The sequence below is a fragment of the Lynx canadensis genome, chromosome D1, assembly GCF_007474595.2.
Source record: "Lynx canadensis isolate LIC74 chromosome D1, mLynCan4.pri.v2, whole genome shotgun sequence".
In the NCBI taxonomy this organism is placed as follows: domain Eukaryota; kingdom Metazoa; phylum Chordata; class Mammalia; order Carnivora; family Felidae; genus Lynx; species Lynx canadensis.
The window spans coordinates 31,204,184-31,214,923 of record NC_044312.2 but is presented as its reverse complement, the minus strand read 5'-3'; the positions used below and the strand labels follow the sequence as shown (position 1 = coordinate 31,214,923).

General features: G+C 50.8%; 1 protein-coding gene across 1 annotated transcript in view; it reads left to right on the top strand.

The window, feature by feature from the left end:
* Nucleotides 1–7,096: 7,096 nt before the first annotated feature.
* B3GAT1 (beta-1,3-glucuronyltransferase 1) overlaps nt 7,097–10,740 on the top strand; it is a 30,603-nt gene continuing 26,959 nt past the window's right edge. The window contains exon 1 of the mRNA XM_030332952.1: nt 7,097–7,147. The gene's annotated coding sequence lies outside the window, so the exon portion shown is untranslated. The remainder of the gene's footprint in view (nt 7,148–10,740) is intronic.

Below are 10,740 nucleotides of genomic sequence, written 5' to 3'. Positions count from 1 at the left end.
GTTTGGAGCCTGATTCTGTCTGTCTGTCTCTCTCTCTCTCTCTCTCTCTCTCTCTCAAAAAATGAATAAACATTAAAAATTTTTAAATAAATAAAATTTTTAAAAATCACTAATTTAAGTCTAAAATTTGCCTGCAACTGTTATAGACTCCTTTTCTTCCTTTCCTATCCAAAAGAAGTCATGACACCCAGCATCTTGGGCAATAAGGAAAAAGTTGGAGGTCATTGCCCAGTGCTTCCTCTCTCCTCCCCTCCTACATTTTGCCCTCTACAGAAGCCTCACCCCAGTCTCTACCTGCCTCCCAGATGACTCATCCCTCTTCTTGCCTTCAGAAGAATCCAGTGGTAGGGCACATGGGGAAAAGCAGATGGCAAATGGAAACACAGAAACCTCAGGCTTGAGAGGACTGCCAGACTGAAAGCAGGGGCCATATCTTTCATTTCTCTATTTTCAGCACCTAGTATAAGTCCTGGCACAGAGCAGGCTCCCAGAAATTGGGTGGAATAAATGAATGAATGAATGAATGAATGAGAGAAATCAAAGCACCCATAAGGAAAGACTCTTAGTCCTTCTTTATGTCTTCCAAATTCAAAAAGGAAGGTGAGAGAGGCTCAGGAGAAAGGAGTCACTTCTGCAGAAGCTCTGCTCACACTGGAGGTCTAAGATGTCTGCCCATCACCCTGGAGTCTAGGCAGGAAATTAAGCAACTACATCCATCATATTTATTGAACAGCTCTTCTCTAGAAGACACTTGTGCAGGAGGTCGGTCATGCACATGAATCCTCAAACTCTGAAAGAGAATGTTCTTCTCACTTCACAGCACTTTGTCCTTGCTCTCCACACTCCAGCCTCACTTGCCTTGTTTTTGTTTCTCAAACACACTGAGCCTTTTCTTGCCTCCCAACTTTGTCTATTGCTGTTCTCTAGGGCTGGGACTCTTTTCTCCAGCTCTTCATGCAACTGGCCCTACCATTCTGCAGGATGAAGCTCAACTGTGAACTCTTGATGGAGACTTTCCCTGATCTTCTCATGTAAAAAGCCCCTCTCAGGATTCTCCCTAGTTCTTGATCCTGTGATTTCCTTCTTATATCTCATTCAATATTTGTATTTATTCAGCGTGTTTGCTTGTCTATTATACCCCTAGCATATAAGCTCCTGAGGTATACTGGGATGATGAACAGCATGAGTTCTAGAATTAGACTGCCTGCATGAAATGCCAACTTTCTCACTTACTAAACATGTGACCTTGATTATATTACCTAAATACTATGCCCAGGATTCCTGACCTATAAAATGGAATTTATAATAGAACCTTGTCATAAACAGTGCCTCATAAACAAACATCATGAAATTTGTTAATGCATGTGAAGACTTAGAACATTACCTGGTACATGTAAAGGGACTCATGAAAATTAACTTTGCTCATTGTTGTTATTTACTGCTACATCTGTTATTACTGCTCTATCCTGATGCTTAGCACAGAGTCTGGCATAAGAGTATCTTATAATAGGCACAGAATATCAGCTAAACAAATGAAAGCATGCATGCATCAATAAGAGCCTTCAGAAAAGCCCAGAGAAGATGTGATGGCACTAAGAGGAAGGCAGTTTACTTCCTGAGGTGTCTCAGTCAGGAGAGGTTGCAGGGGGAGAGCAGCAGGGCCAGAGAAGGCTCTTGAAGGAACTGAGGGAGTCCCTAGGGCTCACACTGTGACTGACCCAGACCTGGGCCATAAGGAGTTCCAGAGGGACTTGGGAGGAATGGGTTCTGGGGAATAGTTAGGGAATAGTTGAAGAGGTCAAGGGGCAACCTTGGGTTGTTTTCACCGCCCCAAGAGGACAGAGACTGGTCCCAAGTTTGCCTCAGAGGGATGCACCTCCAACTCACAGGGCTCTCCTCCCATAGCCTCTCACGCCTCCCTCAGCCACAGGAAAAAGAAAGCAAAACAAAAATGAGATCATTTTATGTTGGCGAGGATGTAGACAAAAAGGAACTCTTGTGCACTGTTGTGGGAATGCAAGCTGGTGCAGCCACTCTGGAAAACAGTATGGAGGTTCCTCAAAAAGTTAAAATTTGAAGTACCCTACAATCCAGTAACTGTACTACTGGGTATTTACCCAAGGAACACGAAAAGACCAATTCAAAAAGACATATGCACCTCTGTGTTTATTGCAACATTATTTACAATAGTCAAACTCCATAGTTTGGCACACTGAGCAGCCCAAGTGTTCATCTATTGAGGAATGGATAAAGAAGATGTGGTATACATATAGTGGAATATTACTTGCCAATAAAAAGAATGAAATCTTGCCATTTGCAGCAACATGGATGGATCTACAGTCTCTAATGGTAAGTGAAATAAGTCAATCAGAGAGATGAATTCCATGATTTAATTCATGTGTCAAAATTAAGAAAACAAAGAAAAAAAGAGACAAACCAAGTAACAGACTCTTAAGTACAGAGAACAAACTGATGCTTACCAGAGGGGAGGTGAGTGGGCAGGTGGCTGAAATAGGTGAAGGGGATTAAGAGTACATTTATCACGATAAACACTGAGTAATGTATAGAATTGTTGAATCACTGTATTATACACCTGAAACTAATATAACACTGTATGTTAACTATACTGGAATTTTAGAAACTGAGATAATTTGGGGGGTCTAAAGCCATGCAACTGCACCCTCCCCATGGATGCAGGGATTTGAGAAGGGCAAGTTCAACCTCCTTGCTGTAGTTCAGGAAGGATCCTGGACCTGCTAAAGAGAGAAAGAGGGAGACAGTGGGAGGTCTGAGAGTCCTGAGAACCCAAGGACCATTTCTAATTTGTTATGGGGAAGCAATAATGTTCAAAATCCAAAGCTCTGACCAGAGAACTGCTGATGAAAGAGAACAGCTAAAAGGTTTCCTCTCCATTCTCTCTCTGGGCCATGAGCTCAACCACCCAAAACAACACATGCACACACATCCAGCGAGAGCCATTGAGGAGCAGGTCATGCATGCCTGCCAGATGCTGTGAGGTGTGCCAGGGCCCTGGGGAACTCACCCTGACTGCCCTGCCCAGCCTGAGTGCAGCTGTCCTTCCTCTCAACTCCCACCATTCTGGTGAGGTAGGGGCTACAATAATGGGTGAGCACATGCAGCATGTGGGGGCCCGGGGGAGTCTTTGTGGACCAGTACATTCACATCAGCAAAATCACTGCTGTAGATTCCAGGGTGGGGGGTGGCTCCCTAGAAATGGGGGCCCCAACAGAGAGCAAAGACTAGCACTGGATCCCAGATAGGCAGAGAGCAGCTCAGCTGTTTTCTGTTATCTCTCTGGGCTTTTTGGTTAGCTGAGGAGGAAGGGTGGTCAGAAAAGGAAGTTTCATTACAAATCAGGAGAAGGCCAAAGCTCCTGCTGAAAGAGAGGCCAGCAGAGTCAGAGGGAACTTACAAGGGGAAAAATTAACTGATAAGAGTAAACTGTTATTCATATTAAATTAGGGGACAGGTGATTTGGAGAAAACATACAGACCCTCCCAGATGGTTTTTGGGGTTTTGCACTGCAGATGCTGGTTTTATGGAACCCTTCTGGGAGTCAGATTGTAGGAGCTGTGCCAGGACCCGAGCAGGGACAGGACTCCCTTCCTATCTAACTACACAATAAACACATAATAGCTTGTCCCAGAGGACAGACCCAGGATTTGCATACTAAACATTTTGGTGGTAGGCTTTGGGGGCCTCTGAGAAGAGGGGCTCACTCTTGGCAGGGAAGAGGGGGGAACGGGAAGATCAATCATTCAAGGAGATTCAGGAACTGCTCCAGGTGTTTGGAGCAAGGGCTAAATTATAGGGGAAGCACTAAATCCAGATGTGGAAGAGAAGGGTTTCCAGAGACCTGAAGAGGCAAGCAGGAAAACAGAAAAAGGAGTAGAAGGCAATCATTATGGCCCAACCACCTTGTGGGGACTGGTGTGTATATGTGTGTGCACATATACATCTACATGTGTGGGCGGGTTCAGGTATGCATAGGTGTATGGATGCATGCATGAGCGCACTGGAGGAATACAAGAGTTGTGTGTGTTTGTATGTGTATCTGCCTCTGTGTGCACATTTTGTGTCTATATAGCGTTTGTGTATTTATATGTGTTCACGCACTTGGGGTGTTGCCAAAACTTCCCACCGAAACTAATGGCAGGCTGTTCTCTCTTCACTGAGGCTTATCATGCTAATTTTAATCCCACATTATTGTTTTAAGTTGGCTCTAAAAATTAATATTAAAAAATTCTATAAACAGAGCCTGGGGCTAAACTGCAAGAAAGGTCCCTAGAAAGGAGTTTTATTATCACTATTGTTCTCATAAGAATGTTGAGGGTAAAGCTTGTCACCCTTCCTGTTCCATCTGGCTAGCCTCCCATTAGTGCAAGGCAGAGCACCAGAGAACACCTGCAGAAGGTATCCAACTGGCCACAGCCTGTCAGGACCAGAGAGGACTGGTGACTGTTTAGTCAGACCCCTGGTTTTCTTACTGAAAACACTGTCTGTGAAAAGACTAACTACCTAGTCACTCAGGTAGTATCTTCAGAATCAGCCTGAAGCTCTCCATTGCCTGAGCTTACCATATGAAGGTTATGTCCTGTCCTGGGAGAATGGATGGAAAATGAGTGTAATCTCTGGCACACCCTCACGCACATAGTTCACACATTGCTGATGATGACATCCTTTGTGGCTCCAGTTCCCTTGTTCATAAAATCAGGGGTTAGAACTAACAACTCTTGTAAGCCATTTCTATTCTACCATTTGGTGAGTGTGTGAACAGGACCAGCTGGTTTAGTTGGGGAGAGAGGCAGTTTGTATTCCATGCAAACTCATGGCCTGGCCCCTCCACTGTGCGCTCCTGATCTGCCCTCTCTTGTTCCAGCATCTGCCCTTCCCCTGCTCCAGTTGGTGTGGAGCAGGGAGCAGAATGTAGAGACAAGGGAAACGTAGTCTCCGGAAAGATTCTCTTAGCAGAGTAAAAGGAACAAGGGTTATTCAATAGGGAAGGAAAAAGCAGAGTATAGGGATTGCTGTAATTCATGCTTCATTAAGAGAATGAGGAAATGATCCTGTGCTGCAGCAGAAGGTACTCAGGTTAGATTTGGAAGAACTTCCTTGCTGGCAAAGAGGGCTGTTAAATACAGGAAAGGAAGAGGGAATGAGAGGGAGGGACATCTGTCACCAGAAGCAGTAATTAATTATATTTTCAAATATCTGTGAGACGGTATGGACGATGAGGCCCCTTCCACATCTCAAGATCTTGATCAAAGTAGCTGATTCTGAAGCCCCTGCCCCTGCCCCTACCCCATCCTCCACCCACCACACATATTCAGGGAAGGAGCAGGGCAGAGCCTGGCTGGGTACTGACCAGGAGAGGGAAGGTGGTGGGGAAAGAGGTCCCCTGCTTCTCACCATCAGTCCATGGTACATAGAAACACATTGACTGGTGGTACAACTTTAATTCAGCAATGCCTGACAGTGGGTCTAGAGTTGGTGGAGGTAAGAAGGCATCAGACCTTGAGCAAGAATTTGAGCTTCTAAAAAACACTGACATTCTCTGGCCCTGCTATGGCCAGAACCCCAGCAATAGGAGTTGGCCTCTCCTGGGGCTGTGAAGAGGATACAGGGTGGCCTTGACTACAGGTGTCCGGGAGGAAGACCAGCCTGTGGGTACAAACCCTTAAAACAGGTATAAGGATAGCTTCTAAGTCTCTGGCAACCTGACACAAGAGCATTTGGAAGTATCTCCATAGATAGCTACATGCCATGGCTATATCTACACCCCATATATACATGTACACACATATGCATACACAAGGACTCCCTGGTCATACACTCCCCTGGCCCTCCTGGCACACATAGGCAGGAAATATACTGGGGCTTCTTTGCCCAAGGAACCCTGGGAAATTACTAGATAGCCTGCTGGCCCCCTTCTCTCCATCTCTGCTCCTCCTTGTTCCTTCCCAGTCCATCTCTAGCCCACGCATTGCCCCCCTGCTTTCTCTTTGGAATGTCCAGGGCACTGTGGGAGAGGGAGTTGAAGATGACACTCGGCAGCTGGACATGCCCTTCGACAAGGCAGCAGTGCCCACAGGTGGGGCCGCTCTGTTGGCCGGCGCCCAGGGACCCCCGTCTTCACCCTACATAGGTAGCTCCGTATCCCAGCAGGTACCCCTGCCCCCACCAGCTATCTCCCACTCCGGGGTGCCTGAAACCGAGGAGGGAGCCGCACCCTCCTCGCTCCCCAGCTCTGCCTCCCAGTCCCAGAGAACCGCCCCCCAACTGCCCAGCCCGGAAACAATCACCCTTTGAGAAAGGCTGCCAAGCTGGGCGCCAGGAACAGCCAGGATGGAGGCGGGGTGGGATGGGGGTGCGGGCAGCGGGTCTGGCGAGCTTTAACTCTAGAGAGCCGAGGTCGGGCTTGTCTCGGCCCCCGCCCGCAGCCCCTGCTCCAGCTCCTCAAGCTGCTGCTGTTGGGGCTGGGAAGGGCGAGTGTGTAGGGGGGCGAGGGGTGATACCAATCCTGGGAGGGGGGGGTCGCCTCCTCCTCCTCGCGCCCCCCGCCTCAGCTGGCGAGGTTGGTACCGCCCATTAGCGGCGCGGGTCCCGCCAGCAGCTTGCGCGCTCTCGGGGGCGGGGGCAGGGGGAGTGGGGGTGGGGAACGAAGGGGTGGGGGCGGGGCGGCAGGCGCTGTCAGAGCCGCGGCTGCACCCGCGCATCCGCTGCCGCCGAGGGGACTCCGCGCTGGCCCTGTCGGCTCGGCTCCGGCCGCTCCGCGCCTCCCCCTCGCTGTCCCCAGGGCCTGGCTCCCTCGCCTCACCCCCTCTCCGGTACCCCGTGCCTCCCCCTCCCCGGCTCCCCCGCCCCTGTCTCCCTGCCTGCGCCCTCCCGCGCGCTCCCAGGCTCCGGCCGCCGCCTCGTTGAGCCCAGAAGGAGCCGGGCCGGGGCGGCGGGTGGGTGCGCGGACCCCGCGGCTATGAAGTGGCCCCCGGGGGCCCGGAGCCCGAGAGCCCCCGGGGAGGGAGGTGCGCGCGGCCCAGGGCAGCAGCCAAGGGGCGCCGGAGTCGGCGCGTAGGGGCCGCCGCCCGCCATGGACCGCGCCGGGGACGATCCGGACTCGCCGCCGCAGGTCAGTGCCCCCGCGCCCGCGAGAGCCACCGCCGCGCACAGAGCCCCTTTATGCGTCCCCATCAGTACCCATGCCATGTCCTCCTTGGGTGCGAGTGTGTCTGTGTGGGGTGTGTGTGTGTGTGTGTGTGTGTGTGTGTGTGCGCGCGCGCGCGAGCGCGCGCAGCGGGGGCAGCTGGAAAGCGGCCGGGAACGGGCCGGGGCTGGGAGGCACTGCTACCGAGGGGGCTGCGAAACAAAACCCGGGCGATGCCTCCCCTCCTCCGGTCGGCCTTAAGGGGAGAGTTGGTTCTCGGCAGCTTCTCACAACTGGCGCAGGCTTCTAGCTCTTGGGTCCCTTTCCACCTCAGCAGGTGGTTCCTGGTGGCCCGGAGGAGTCAGGGGCCCGCACACCTGCCGCACCCCTGCTCGCCAAAGCCATCCCCAGTCGCTCTGAGGCTGCAGGCGCTGGCAAGTTAACTCTCTTCAGGGGACCCAGGCTCTGCAACTCTGCTGGGGAGACTGAAAGGTTGTGAGGTGGCAAGGATGACAAAGGGTCCTTGGGACCCTCAGCGTAGCCAGGAGGAAGGAGGCATGACCAGCTTCACCACCCAGCCTCCTGCATCTGGGCTTAGGCCTGAGGTCCTGATCCCTCTAAAGGGAGGGATACAACTTCTGAAAAGGAGGCTGAGAGGTGAGGCAGGAAAGAATAGAGGAAGCCACAGGATCTAACAGTGCCAGGGAAAGGAGGTGACAGCCTGGTACCAAGCAACTAAGGTCAAGAGAGACACCCCCTCCCCCCCCCCACATATAATACATCAACCAACAAACAGTCCGGACTACCTCCCCTTCCCCTGCCTCCACCCAGCCAGGCCTAGTGTCACCCATGCACTATTTTTAAAAAATTTTTTTAATGTTTATATTTATTTTTGAAACAGAGAGAGCATCAGTCGGGGAGGGGCAGAGAGAGAGGGAAACACAGAATCCCAAGCAGGCTCCAGGCTCTGAGCTGTCAGCACAGAGCCTGATGCTGGGATCTAACTCATCAACCTCAAGATCATGATCTGAGTCAAAGTTGGAAGCTCAACCAGCTGAGCCACCCAGACTCCCCAGCCATGTACTATTTAGATGAATTCTAGTAGAAGCTGGAGCTAAGGGATTCCAGGGATTTCCAATTCACAGGACTCCAAAGGGGACCTCTGCTGACAGTTGCTAGCCCTATGCTGGTGGGGCAGCTCTGCCTGCATGGTTACCAGTCTGGATGGAGGACCCGTTGGGACCTGGTTGGGTTCTGTGGCATGCTCTGTAAAAGGGTCAGGTGTGAGTGTCCTGTGCATAGCACTGTGAAGTTATTATGTGTTTGTGTGGAAACAGGGGGCACATAGCTTCTTAAGTTACTGGGGTTATGGGGGCAAGTGGCTTCACAAGACTGATGCTGTAGGGTTTTCTAAGATTTGTCTTTCTGTGCCTCATGTCTCCCTACCTCTGCCAATAGCCACCACAGAGATTGAGACATTTGCTCCCAGAACCTGCTTAACTGGTGACCATTATTGCCCTTACTGGACCAAATGACAAGACCCCCCCTTCCTTCATATGGAATGAAGACCCTTCCCATGAGACCCTCAAGGAGACTGTCTACTCTGCCAAGTCCATCCCCAGCACCCCAAAGGTTCTAGAGTTGCACGCCATTTACCGCTTCCCCTTTTGGTGCGAGCAAGATGGCTTGCCAGCATTAATGGAAGAAGGAGGGTTAATGAATGTGTGCCCATTCAGCACAGGAGCCAAGTGGCTTGCTGTGCCCATTTCTCTACCTGTTCCTACATACTTGGAAATTACTCTATTTTTAGGCATGTTGGAAGCTTACATGTGCTGGATTGAACATGTGCATATAGGTTTCTGGATGAGCAGGCACTAACTGGTCCACCTGAAGGATGGGGCAGGTAAATCACTGAGGTGGGACAGCTCCAGTGACAGGATTGGAGCCTGCAGTAGAGACCAGGGGTTGTAGAGGAAGATGCCAGTGGGGCTAGCCCAGTCCCCTGCCTCAGGCCTCCGGATAGACCTGGATTTTCCCATAGTAGTTTTTGAGCGGTGAGGGAAACAAGTCGGCTTTACTTCTTGTTGTGAAGCATAGGGTGAGGAGACAAGGCAGGAGCTTTGCAAGTGTGAGAAATGCAGTAGGGTGAGCTGCCTGGGAGTCAGGCTTAAGGGTAGGGGAACATGCTGGTTAAGTCTGGCTAGAAAAGAGGAATAGAAATGCCTGAGAGCTCCCATCTGCTGACACTGAAGGAGAAGCAAAGGCAGGGCTCAGGAAGAGAAGGAATCTGAGAGTCTGAGGCAGGCAGAGGAGTTAGCCTGAGACAACAGACAAAGACACAGAAGCACGCTCACAGAACAACAGGGCAAGGGGCCCAGAGGCAGAGGTCTGGCTTGCCTGGCAGTGCAGTTGGGGTTTGTCCAGTGCTCTCCCAAGCTCCAAGGTATCAGCACTCATTTGCCTGGGCAGGGGACTCCTCAGGGAATCAGGAGGACAGTCTCCTGAGGAATGCTCTTTCCATGGCTCTGATGAATGCAGGGGTGGTTCAGAGGGAGGCCCAAAGGCAGAAAGGGGACTGGCTATTGGATCAAGAGTCTTCTGGAAGACCTTCTTGCTCAGGCCCATCCCCCAGTGCTGAGGATTTCTCCCATCTTCTGGACCCTGCCCCTCCGCCCCTCCTGGTCCTGGGATGAAGTGGGGTAGGGAAGGGTGTCGACTCTGGGGAGACTGGCTCTGGGGAGAAGGAAAAAGAAAAACCTCTTTCATGACCCCCCAGGCTGCCAGACAAGAACTGTGGAGACCCTGCTGAAGAGCATTATGGGGAAAGGAATTAGTACAATGCAGAGCACAGGCTCTCAGCCAGGCCTGGGGGGCCCAGCTCTGTTCCCTCTATGACTAGTTGAGTGGACTTTGGGAAAAACTGAGCCCTCTAAGCCCTGGTTTCCTAAAAACCTGTAAATTGAGGAAGCCTCATCTCACCAGGCTGTCTTTAAGTGAAGTGCTAGATGGATATTAATTTATGTACTTATTTTATATAACCTCCTCCCCTATTCTTCCAGGATCTGGATGGCTCTAGGATTTGGAGTAGCAATTCTCTGGCCAGTTCTGAAACCAGTCACATTGGGATGGTTGTAGTCTCTCCACCCCCCATGCTGTTCCACCCCATCTGCTTTGCCACACCTCCAGACTCTGGGCCTTCCCCTGGCCCACCTGGGGCATGCCTGTGTTGCAAGGACACTCTAGGTGTCTCCTTGAAACAGCATCAACAATGTTTCGATGTCTCATTAGTAGTCAGTGTAATTGTTCCAATTTATCAGCCAATGCTCCCCTAAAACAATTTGTGTAACTTAGAAGAACTCTGGCTCTGTGACCTCCTATTATCCATGATGAAAGATGACAAGGTGGACAGAGATCACTCAAAATTCCGTTCACTTCCACACACATTGACTGAGCACCTACTGTGTTCCAGGCTCTGGGCCAGTGCTGAGAACATAAGGCATCAAATAATCCAAAATCAGGGGTTTTTATTTAGCTTTTGGAAGGGTTATGTGGGTTGCTTTTTTTTTTTTTTTTTTTTT